We start from the raw sequence: 12,276 nt of genomic DNA on the forward strand, positions 1-12,276 counted from the left end.
AGGTAAGATGGCATTTCTATAGATGGGGGCTCGATATCTTCGGCCTATTCCCAAAAGCACCAGGACAGGTAACATTTCTTTTAGTTTCAATAGATTATTTCTCAAAATGGATAAAAGCATAGCCATTAGCAAGAATAACAGCCAAAAAGGTACAGTCTTTCATATGGAAAAATATCATATGTAGATTTGGAATACCTAAAGAAATGATATCGGATAATGGTAGGCAATTTGCAGATAGCAAACTTGCATCATTCTTGAAAAACTTTAACATACAACATCATTTTAGCTCGGTCGAGCACCCACAGACAAATGGGCAGGCCGAAGCAGCTAACCGAGTAATCTTGCAGGAAATAAAAAAGGCTCACCGATGCGAAAGGTGAATGGGCAGACTTGATCCCAGAAATATTGTGGAGCTATAACACGATAATACAAACCACTACAGGCGAGACTCCATTCAAATTGGTATACGGAACGGAGGCACTAATACCAATTAAGGTCGGCATCACTACCTTAAGGGCCGAGCTATATAGCCAAAGCCACAATATTGACACAAGGAAAGTCGAACTAGACCTCATGGAGGAAGATAGAGAAATTGCAGCTATAAAACAAAGAGCAATGAAGCAACTTATTGAAAGACAACATAACAAGAAAATGGTACCCAGAACATTCAATGAAGGAGAACTCGTCCTCAGATAGAGGAAGCAAGACGACCTCCATCACATGGCAAACTCGCAGTAAATGGGGAAGGACCATTCCGGGTTGCAAAAGTACTCGGATTGGGGGCTTACCAGCTACAAACACCAAAAGGCGACTATTTATCGGGAAACTGGAATATTTCTTCACTAAAGCTGTATAGATTGTAAACTTTTCAATCAGCAGATGAAGGTACTCTTTTTTTCCCTTAGAGATTTTTTTCCAAATACAGATTTTACCTAAGGAGGGTTTTAATGAGGCCAGATGCCCAATATGTCAATTGTCAATTATTACAAGGACAGAGAGTTTACTGACGTATGAATAAATGATCTCTTGTTCCTATTCTACTTTCAAACAATTGCGCAAATGCAAATAAATAGTAGTCAAACATGCATACTTCTAAATATCAAAATATCCAAGGTTCAACCTGTTGAGTTTGGAAAACTTGAATTCTTTGTGATGATCAAACATTATTATTAATATATTAATTAGAAAAATTATAAAATTATTATTCTCAAATTGTTTAGCTAATGGATTTTGGTTAGTGTGCAGTTTTAGCATTGGGCCAGAATTTGATCAAGCCCAAATTGGAGCAATGATGAACAGCCTTGTGAAAATTCATTTTGAATCAAAAGCTAATTGGGCCAGGAAACCAATGTGCAACACAAAACAATCTTTTTGATAGAACAACAAAGCCTTTGGTCTGAAATTGAAGAAAGAAGGAATGGAAAGAGAAGTGGTTCGGTTATCCACTCTCTTTTGATGGTGGAATTCAAATTTTAATTAAATTGAATGCATGCATTGGTTACTGGAACACAAAATTCAATTTGATTAAATGCTCACATAGGTAACCGAAGTCCACAATTCAATTTCATTTAATTTTGCATTGAATGCTTTGTTTCTTCTCTCTCTTTGTTGTTTCGGTTGTCACTTTACTCAGGAAAGAATAGTGAACAAGTTATCAGAGAAAACAGTAAAGCTATGAAGAAGAAAAAAGGCTAGGTTGATGATGGTTTCTGAAGAAGGAAGATCCGAAGCATGGTGTGGCTAAGATATTTGCCATTGAAGGCAAGATTTCAAGAAGAAGCTTCAAGATCTTCATGCCAAGAATAGACAAGATCTATCTCGGTCAGAGAAAAAGATCTCAGTGGGTAAAGCTCATTTCAATTTTTATTCATCCAAGAGAGAAGGTAGCTACTGGAGCTATGAAGAGGAAGAAGCAAATATGAAAAAGAAGGAGCTGTCAAAGATTAGAGGTTCATCAAGGGTCAGTGTTCTTTCTTGGAGCCAAAGTCAAGATCAAAGGCTCAGATTGAAGAAGCTTGATGAAAAGGGTTGAGAGAGGTACATGCATGTTGATTTGATTTTGGTTTTCCCTCTCTCTTCTCTCTGTCCGAACCGGCTGTGTGTTGGAGAAGATGTTGATAGCTTGGTTGAACCAGTTTCAACTTTGGAAGCTTCCCCTTCTATAATAAAGGTGAACGGCCAAGGGTTGAAGCAAGGAGAGTAAGCACAGAGTTCTCATAGCTACCCGAAGCTAACAGAGGACCCTTGTCGTCATCATCAGGGGCAAGCACAATCTTGCCCTCGTCTACAATATTATCCATGCTAAACAAAGAGAGGTCGACACCTGGAGCCAGAACCCAGACTTAGGCCTTCAGATTTTCATACATGACAGTCATGCTATTTATCATATGGCCCTGAAACTTGGCATAGTCGTCCTGAGCAGACTGCAATCTCTCCCTAGTCTCCAACAACTCGCCATAGGTCCGAGTATAACTCTCCTTGTACTTTTTAGCCGTCTTCTCAGCCAGATTAGCAGCCGCCTCTGTGGCAGTAGCACGAGCCTTCTCCCTCTCCACTTCAAGCTCCAACCTAACAGCTTTGGCCTCAAACTCCTCCTTAAGACCCTTTATCCTCTCATACTCGGCTTTAGCATCCTCCAAAAAAGCCTTAGTAGCACTGATTGGAGACTCCCTTACAACTCGGGACAAGGCCGCACTGAGATTGGCCATCCAGATACTGTTGCTTGATATAAAGTCCAGATGGTAAAGAATCGACACGTCGTCAAGAGGAACCTTGCCATAAGGGAAAATCAGCTCTGTGGCAAAGGCCACACCATCAAAATCCTTATCATCCACATCGTAAGGACCAACAGTTCTTGGCTTCTTGGGAGGAGGACCAGCAGAAGTAAGGGAGGAGGCAGCACCAGAGTTCACCGGGGGCGGATAAGAAGAAGCTATCCGAACTTGAGGGGTCGGGATAATTTTCCTCGGACCTTTAGAATCAGAGGCCAGCTTCTTCGGAGGCAGTTGTTGCGAAGAACCCTCCCCCGACGTCTTCCTCGACAAATTCTGAGCAGCCACCGCTTTTTTTGCTTTGCGAAACATGTTCATCGAGTCTGAAGACGACACCATCTCTGAAAAGATGGCAGGAAAATAGTTACACAGCAGAAAAGAACAAGATCACAAACAATAAAAGAAAACTTTCTATGAAAAAAAGAGGTATGATGCTACCTAGTTCGAAACGGAGGAGGGAAGGATCTCCTAGAAATCTCTTCGTGTCCAGATGAGGAGGCTCCCCCAATGCTCCGCTAAAACACCCACAAAAGCCATCTCTACTTTATCTAAACTCTCCCAGGGGTACTTAAGAACTACTGTATCTTTCTACCACCATAAAGGAAAGGTCGGCTCATCATTCTCATCCAGAAAGAAAGGGCGAACACCCTCAACAGCTCAGACTTTAAAATAAAAATTTTTAAAGTCCTAAAAAGAGTCATCAAACATGGAAAAAACCTTTCTCTCTTGGGTAGCCCGAAAGGAGATCCAAGAAGCCTTCTTCTTGGCCACTCCAGGCTTGGTTAGTACAAACAAGTAAGGGAAAAGGGACTGGGAAAGACGGACACCTAGTTCTTGACATAGCAACTGGAAAATCTTTATAAAAGCCCAAGAGTTCGGATAAAGCTGTGAAGGGGCCACATTACAATTCCACAAGAATTCGGTTTCGAAAGTAGTAAAAGGAAGGGTAATACCTAGTTGGCTAAAGAAATAGTCATAGGTGTAAAAGAAAGGACGCTCCGTCTGATCTAAAGGATGGAAGCTAACTCTCTCATTAGGGTCAGGCAACACCAGTTCATAATCCTTCTCATCCTCCCTACGCTCACAGATCCTATGAAATCTCCTAAGTTTCTCACAATACTCCGGCTTGGCCACAGTAACACACATCAACACTATAGAATCTAACCAGTCAGCCAATCCAGAGGGGACCTTTGTAGACATCTCAACAATATTTCTACGTGAAGACATAGAACACTACACCTATAAGAAGAAAATAAGAAGTGTCACTACCAAACAACTCGGACAAGATCAAAACCAGGATGAAAAAGTGAAGCAAGCACACAGTAAACAAAAGGGCATCCCAGGGTTCGCAAGAAACAAGAAGATTATCACCAAAACCCAGGAACATCCTTTGGAAGCAACAATGCAGATACAGTAAAGGAGGAACATAGGGAAACAAAATCAAAACCCTATTCCCTTCACCAAAAAGAAAAAAATGCTAACAGTTCACCCAAGCACTAACATTTCCGCAAAAACAAAGCAACAAAGATAAAAAGATTTCAAAGAAACAAGGCATGCAACAATCATAAGAAGCCAAGCGTAGAGGAGAATAAGCAGGCAAAATCAGAATAACACAAAGAGGTATGAAATAGAAGTACCATCTTGCAGAAAGGAGAAGAACAGAAATGACGGGTGCGCATCGAAAGCACCAGCGATCCACAAGCACCGCTCGAAAGAAAAAGGGAAGCTTGGGGCAAAAATCGAAAGGGCCAGACGAATGAAAAATCTTTGCAGAGAAACAAAAAGCAAGAAAGCAGAGGAAAGAAGGAAGCTGGGAAAGTAAAACATTTTCTTTGATTTCAAACAAAGTTAAAGAGAGAAATGAAACATTAAAAGGAATAAAAAACCTAATCAATGGGCTTTTAAAGCGCTCGCACGTTCCCAAGGAAGTTAAACGCATTCCGAAAGCACGCCACAATAAAGAAGATAAAAACACTTCACGTTAAAGCAAAAGCAACGCCAGACTCGCACGAGGAGGAGCTACTCAAAACCAACCAAATCAATGCTCGAACACAACTTCCCCAAAGATCGAAGCTCGAGCAGGAGCACTTTTCATACACCGGTCTGAACTATAGGGCCGAGTTGGATGAAGGCAAAGGGACCGACCTCATGAAAGGTTGGCTCATCGCCGACCTCTTTGCAAAGAGCTCAGACAAACGCCTCGGAGGCCCAAGAAAGCCCAAAGCAAAGGAACCACCGCCTTCCAGAGGGCGGTTGGACAAAAGATGAAAATCTTCTCCCAAAAGATAAGATAAGATAACCAACTTATCTCAAAGGAAGATCATTATTACTATAAATACACTAGAGTACCCAGATATAATTCATACTCTAATTCTACTAAAAATCTGCCAAAAGCCCATACTGACTTAAGCATCAGAGTCTCTTGTAGGTACCACCCCCCTTCGGTGATCAAGGACCAGTTGCATCTTAAGCTCCAGCAAGTCAGGCACGGTAGCCTCGGTCAGATAAGAAGATCTCATCTGAGATCGACCTCCCTGTTTCAGGTAACCCTCGGAACAGTTTGCTTTTGTTTCTTTGTTAGTTTTTGCTAGTTTTAAGAGTTTGCTTTCATTATTTCTTAGTGTTTATTTTTAATTTCTCTTGTTACTATGAATTTTCATCCTTTTGGCTATGAGTTTGGTTACAACTATGTTGCAGAAAATGCAGGCTTCAATGATGATATGTGCTATGGGATTGGAAATCAATCGAAGGGGGAGTTGCATTCTTATGAACAAACTTCATGGTATCCGTACCAATTTTCTCCGGCCGATAATGATTATAATCCTTCCTATAATGCACACCAACATGAATTAACCCCTCAACATAGTTATCAACCTTTCTCACAAGCCCCATTTTACCAAAGACCTTCCTATAACCCACCTCTATCATCTTGTCAACCTTGTATACCTCAACCATATGAACCATATGAACCATACATAGAATCACTCTCATTCCAACACCAATACTCCCAAGAACTGTCAATTTCATATACACCACCTCAATACTCCCACCTAGATGAACCACCTTCCTATTATGAACCCTTTCTCCTAAACAATGAGCCCTTCTCTCCACCTCAAACATTAATGAATGATGCTCTTATTTCATATCTCCAAGAGCTAAGAGAATGTCGCACCATTCTTTAAGAGCGACTTGAAGCTCTAGGGAGGCAAGATGAATTCATGACTACCTCGACCGAAGTGGTAACCAATTTAGTCTTCCAATGCTTATGCATTCAAAGTACTCTCATGGCCACATGTGGAGAATCAAGTGAAGAGCGTAGTATGAAAGAGAGATTAGAAACTCTGGTGGAGAATGAGGAATGAGACTTTGTATTGGAACAATTGGAGGAAGCCAAGATTGTTAAAGAAAAGGAAGAAATGGTTGAAGATTTAGGAGATGCCGAATGCCCATGGGAATAAAAAGTTGTAAAGCCTTCTTCCGAGAAGTTTGAAGTTAATGTTGAGGAGGCTAGTGTACAACCTCCCACGCATATTGAGAATGAAGAATTGGAATAAGTGAAGCAAGAAACAAGTTTTCTTGATAATGATGATTCTGCATCAACATTTGATCTCCTTGAGTTTGAGGAATCTTCTTCCATTGAATTTAAGGTTGATGTAGACTTTTCTCAACCTCCGATTTATGTCTTGAGTGATGGAGAAGAGTTCGAAGAAATTGGTGAGGAAGAGGTAGAAGTTGAAGAAGCTTATCAAGTGCTTGAAGTCTTTCGAAAAAGGATGGACATGAGTGAAATTTTCTTTATTAAGACGGTTGGAACCATCTTCTTCTAGGCCACCATCCATTCTATCAATCAAGTGGGTAAAACCTTTATCCTTAAGCTTTCTTATCCCGCTAGAATATGGTTTACTTGAAATTGATAGTCAATTTAGAGCTCTTTGTGAATTTAAGAGCAAAAGGGAGATGGTTAGTGGTTGGAAACAACATTCAACGTTCATTATGGTTAAGAGCTCAAGATTGAAGTGCAAGGATTGGTGTAGAGCTAGATTGCTTGGGTCTAGGAAGTTGTTTGTGAGATTGAGTGAGAATTCGGATTGCTTGTCACCCAATTGGAATTGTAATGATCAATTAGAAGATGGGTGCAAAAATAAGGTTTGGGATCCCGGCATACAAGAAGATCAATTTTGGGAGCTCCAGAACTTTGTGGAACTTCATCAAGACTTGGTGCATTTGGTTGAAAATTCTGGCAACCAATGGAGATCCAAACATTGGTGGAAGTTTCAAGATGAGTTCAAGCATAACCCGCCATGATAGGGAGCTCACCAAAATGTCCAACTTAAGGACTTTAAATAAAAGTGTTAGATGGGAGGAACCCCACCATGGTAACATCTTTTCACTTTTCTCTTTTGTACACATTGGTAAATAAGTTTAAATTTCATGTTCTTTTAGTTTTGTTAATTTTATTTGGTAATTAGTGTGTTTAAATAAGGATTGGTGATGTTTTGGTCACTTTTTAGGCGTTTAAATTGCTAGTTTCTATGCATTCTTAAAAAAAGGGCCTATCGCGCGTACGCCTGATCCACGCATATGCGTGAACCCCCCATTCTGGACGAAAATGATCGTGCCAAGATCATGCAGGCACTATGCCATCGCACGGTCTTGACAGTGAGTTGTGTCAAAGGTATGTGGGAACTGTACATCTAGCACAATTTCTTTCCACGTGTATGTATGACCCACGGTATGCGTCACTCCCTCTTTTCTCTTATCACTCCTGCACGTGCTAGACGCGTCGTTTACCATTTCGCCCACTCCACATTTACGCGTGACCCACGAATATGCATGGGTTTAAATGTGATAACCCTGACGCGAAGAGCCTAGCTCATTTGCGTGACCCACTTTCCATCTTCTTTCAATGTCTCTGCTTCTTCTTCCCTGTCTCCTTCCCTAAACCTCTTTTCTATCCATTGTTGAACTGCCTTCACCACCAGCCAGCCACCACCGGCGAGACGCCACCGCCGACCACCCCTGAACCCTCTCCTTCCTCTTCCTTCTTTCTTTTCCCTCCTCCCTCGTCCTTGCCTCTGCCAACCAGTCTCACCGTCGCGGTTGTCCTTGCCGCTGCTGACCCCCACCAACAACCACTTTCTTCCCCTTTTCTCATCTTTTTTACTTTTTCTCCACTTTCTCCCTTTCCCTTCTTCGCAGCAAAGAACAGGGCTACCGTTTCCCTGTTTCTGCCTCCTACTGCACTGTGCACCACTGTTGTACCACTGTAGCAGCCACCTTTGGGCGGGCATTGTTTTGCTTTCACTGCCCCCACTCTCCCTCCAATTCCATTTCTATGTCTGGTTTTTCTTCCTAGGTTCCATTTTCTTTTCTATTTTCAATTCTGTCTTAATTTTGTTAATTAATTTTCTGTTAGCTTAGTTTAGTTTTTGCTAATTAGGTTAGTTAAAGATGCATGTTTAGTTAGTTCTAGGTGGTTAGATAATTTGAATTTGGATAATGGATCTAGGTTTGAATTTTTGTTGCTTATGTTGTCTGGATGGTTATATTCTTGCCCTGTTTTGATTGAGTGATAATGATGGTGATGTTCTTGTGTTAATTTACATATTGCTGCTGAGTACCACTTTTGCTTGTTGCTGTCCAATTCATATGAATTTATTGTGATTTGTGATTGTTTGATTTATCTTGAGTTCATATGGATTGATTTTGCTGTTTGTTTAAATTCGGGAACACCAAATTTACTGCTAGAATGCTGCCAAAATTTCTCAAAATTTGTGTTAGTTGGATTCCGATGTGTGAATTGAATTTGGTAACTTGTTGCTTTAGTTCTGTTTTGTTACCAAACTCAAGTCATGAATTGCTTGGTCAGCGCTCCTGTCTTTCAGTTCCCTTATGTTGCATTGTTTGATTGATGGAAACAAGGAGCTATTTGGCGAATTTCTATGTCAAATAGGCCCTTGTTGGCCAATTGGTTGTGAATCACCTCTTTCTTTTGAATGATCAAGTTTAGGTCAAAATTTTTCTTCTTCATGGTTCAATTTCAATTCTCTTTTCTTCAACCATTGAAGCTTATGTTTTCTAACTTCTCTAATTGACTTAACCTTGCTACTTTTAACTGAGGTTCTTTTAATTTGTAACAATTGGTGTATTTTTACTTTTGTAACCACTTGAATGTAAATTTTGCTTTTCAAAAACTGTTAGATTAAGTGCATGTTCAATTTAATGCAGAATACACAACATGACCCAATGAAAATCGCCAAACCTAGATTGGCCAAAGTTTGATTGCGGATTGCTAAGAAGACCGGACCAGCAGTATGTACTTAAAATGCACATGATCGCCCTAGAAATGCTTTCAATATTTTCGAACAATTAATATCTAGTGGTGGCAAAAAGGCCATCCGTCACTTGTCAACAGAAAAAAGGGTTGGGAGAGGCCAGTAACCAATTTTAGTAGTATGAAAATAAACAAGAAATAAAAACTCAACAACTATGTTACTATTAGTCTTGCAGCAATGTAAATCACAACTAGTAGATTAAAAAAAAAAAACAATGCTGCCACTTTCAATATTCACATATTTATTCATTCAGATGGTCACTACTCACTATCCACTCTCATTCAAGCCAGACTTTTAAATTTACTTTTTATTTTCTTAACTTCTAAAGTAGTATTTTAAAGAAGAATTATGTTTCAAATACACATGATGACACCCAATAATTCAATAACTCATTATGATATCATCAACTTATTAGTTATTATTATTTTTGTTTTGACCGCTTATTTTTTATTTTTTATCCTTATTTCCGACTTTAATTTGACTGTTCATTTAATAGTCTAGGAGATATCGTAAAAAATTTAAAAAAAATTTGAATGCTCATTTGTTCATAATTGACTAAATTATTAATTATATTAAAACTAGCCGTAATCCTAACGTTTAAAATTTAAATTGGATTTCAAAACGGAAATAGAAGCCGAAAAAATATAAAATAAAAAAATTAAAAACTTAAGATTGTCAAATATGCTACCTTATCCAAAAAGCCAAAGACGAGTTTGACTAGTTAATTAGTTAGACTCATTTTGTCATCCCTAATCTAAAGTTAGAATTGTTAGGATTTGATTTCTTTAGTATCTTAACATAACACTGATTTGAAATATAGTTATTATGGACAAAAGAAGGCATAACCGACGAGGCAATTAACTCGTAACCGACATCATGAGATAACGACAAAATCACCATAACGGCTACACTATTAAAGTCCATAACTGTTGAATCTCAATAGTAAAACGCTACAATTAGCACTAAATACTGGAAAAACGGAAGCTCTAAAGGACAAAATTAAAAGGATAAGGCAACCAATAGGTAAGTATACGAAAAAAGACTCTCACTACCTAACATCTTACTGACTTTAGCATTGGAATGTCTTATAAATTGTCCACCTAGTCTGGTTCTATGCGTGATGAAGTTGGGATCTCCAGCTCTAGCTTCCACTTCATCAATTCGTAAACTCGCTTCGAACAATAGCAGAATTTAAATTTTAGATTTAATGAAGTTAAAATAGACTAAAGTCACGAAACCCAACTTACACATAGAATTGATGATATCAACATTCTTCATGAACTGAACAAGATTACAAGAATATAGATAAGTAAAATAACGAAATCAAATTTAGTTTTATTTGAGTTCCATAAAATAAGTACCTACTTATTAATTTCATGTCATGCTTATTTTGTATAATTACTTCCAAACATTATATTTGATTTTTTTTCATTTAAACTTGCTTTTCCCAAAAACAATAATAAAAGAAGTATCAAGATCTTACACTCCACCTTATACTTCGAGTTTTTCAAATATCATAAAAACAAATAAATCAAGTAGGTTCACCAGCACTAGTTACATGCATTTTTTAAAGAGTAATGTTAGGGGACCAGCAATTTTTGTGATTGTTAACTATCAACTAACCATCAATGATGATTTGATGGTGTGAGATTGATGTGAGATTTCATCTAATGGCTCACCTTTTTTTGCTGGTTACATGCTGACCAAAATTTAATAAAATTACTGGCTCCCTAGACTTTTCCATTTTTAAATGTGTCACGCAACTACAAATGCATGCTTAAATAAAAATATGATACACCAACAAGAAGATCCCAACATTGGGACATGCAAGTAACTAGTAAAATAAAAACATAAATATCACTTGAGAATGACCAAGTCCAATAGTCAATTCTCCCAACAACTGCACATTGGCACACAATTTAAAACGTGTTAGTGCTTACAACCATTACCTTGAACATCAGAACCTGATTCATTGGTTCATTTCTAATGAACATAATAACCTAGAAGCTAATATTAAGGATCACTAAGGATGAGTAATTCCGATGTGCATACTAGCTCAGAGAGTGATGCTGTCAATCAAACACAATGGAGGAAAAAGGGCAAAGAAAACCGGCTTCAGACTCAAATAAACTTTTGCCATCTAAATCAAATAATCAGTTTCACAAATCATTAAATACCAACTACAATTAGAATCTCTTTATTTCCGAGGCCTGAAAAATGCTACCATAATACCATTAAAATTTCAATTTTGAGGAATTCAAGTCATTACAAATTGTTAAAATGAATAAGATTCTAATTCTCAAAATTATCACCTGGAAATGCAGAAGATTCATGAAGACTTGTGACACATACACAAATTGTGAACAGATACAAGGGTTTGGGAGGGGAAGGAGAAGGAATGCAAGGGTCTGAAAAGTAAAATGGACTTCGCTTTACCTACAATTTCAAGCCCTTCCCTCCTTTTCCTTTCCTTTCCCCATAAAATCAAAAACCCATAAACACTCCCAAGAAAACAATCTTTAACATTTAGCTCATATGCAAAAAGATTCAGTTATTGGAGTATGCAAGCAGTTTGAGATGAAGAGATACCATGAAAAGATTTAGTTATACATGAAATAGGCCATGTGTTTCCTAGAAACTCCTTGTTTGGAAGACAGTGACACCGTTTCAAATTTAAAGGTCTGAATGGTTTAAGGTTTCATTTCCTATTTTCATTCAATGTTTAGTTGAGAAAAGAATGAACAGTGGAATTCAAGCTGTGTTTGGTTCTTGGGCGAGGACAGTGGAAGTAGGAACAGAGACACAAATTTGCGTCTATGCATATTTTTTAGCTATAGGAAGAGAGGCATTCTAAGGTTTATATTTTAAAGGGGCAAAATGACAATAGTACAATACCAAAAAAGAATGAGACCAGTTCTTCCCTCTCAATCCATGCCCATCCTGTCCGAGCAGCCAAGAGTCTTTTGTCCCACCGCGTTACTTTGCCCACTAACCTTGGACAACAACCAAACACAGCTTCATCATTTCCTTTTGCAAAGTCTCTACAAAAAACCTACAAAACAAAAACATTGTCGAAAAATTCACTACACATTCTGGAGTTGTAAATAACAAAATCAATGACTTATAAAGTCACACTGGAGTTGTAAATAGGTTTAATTATTCTGTTGGTT

General features: G+C 38.4%; 1 long non-coding RNA gene across 2 annotated transcripts; it reads left to right on the plus strand.

Moving 5' to 3' along the window:
* Nucleotides 1-7,606: 7,606 nt before the first annotated feature.
* On the plus strand, nt 7,607-9,373 carry LOC140175339 (uncharacterized). Of its 2 annotated transcripts, none has more exons than XR_011865922.1 (2): nt 7,607-8,127; nt 9,000-9,373. It is a non-coding gene; the product is annotated as an uncharacterized lncRNA (long non-coding RNA). The 2 variants fall into 2 exon arrangements; XR_011865923.1 differs by having other exon boundaries at nt 7,607-8,108.
* Nucleotides 9,374-12,276: the final 2,903 nt, after the last annotated feature.

The sequence above is a fragment of the Arachis hypogaea genome, chromosome 1 (genome assembly GCF_003086295.3).
Source record: "Arachis hypogaea cultivar Tifrunner chromosome 1, arahy.Tifrunner.gnm2.J5K5, whole genome shotgun sequence".
Classification (NCBI taxonomy): domain Eukaryota; kingdom Viridiplantae; phylum Streptophyta; class Magnoliopsida; order Fabales; family Fabaceae; genus Arachis; species Arachis hypogaea.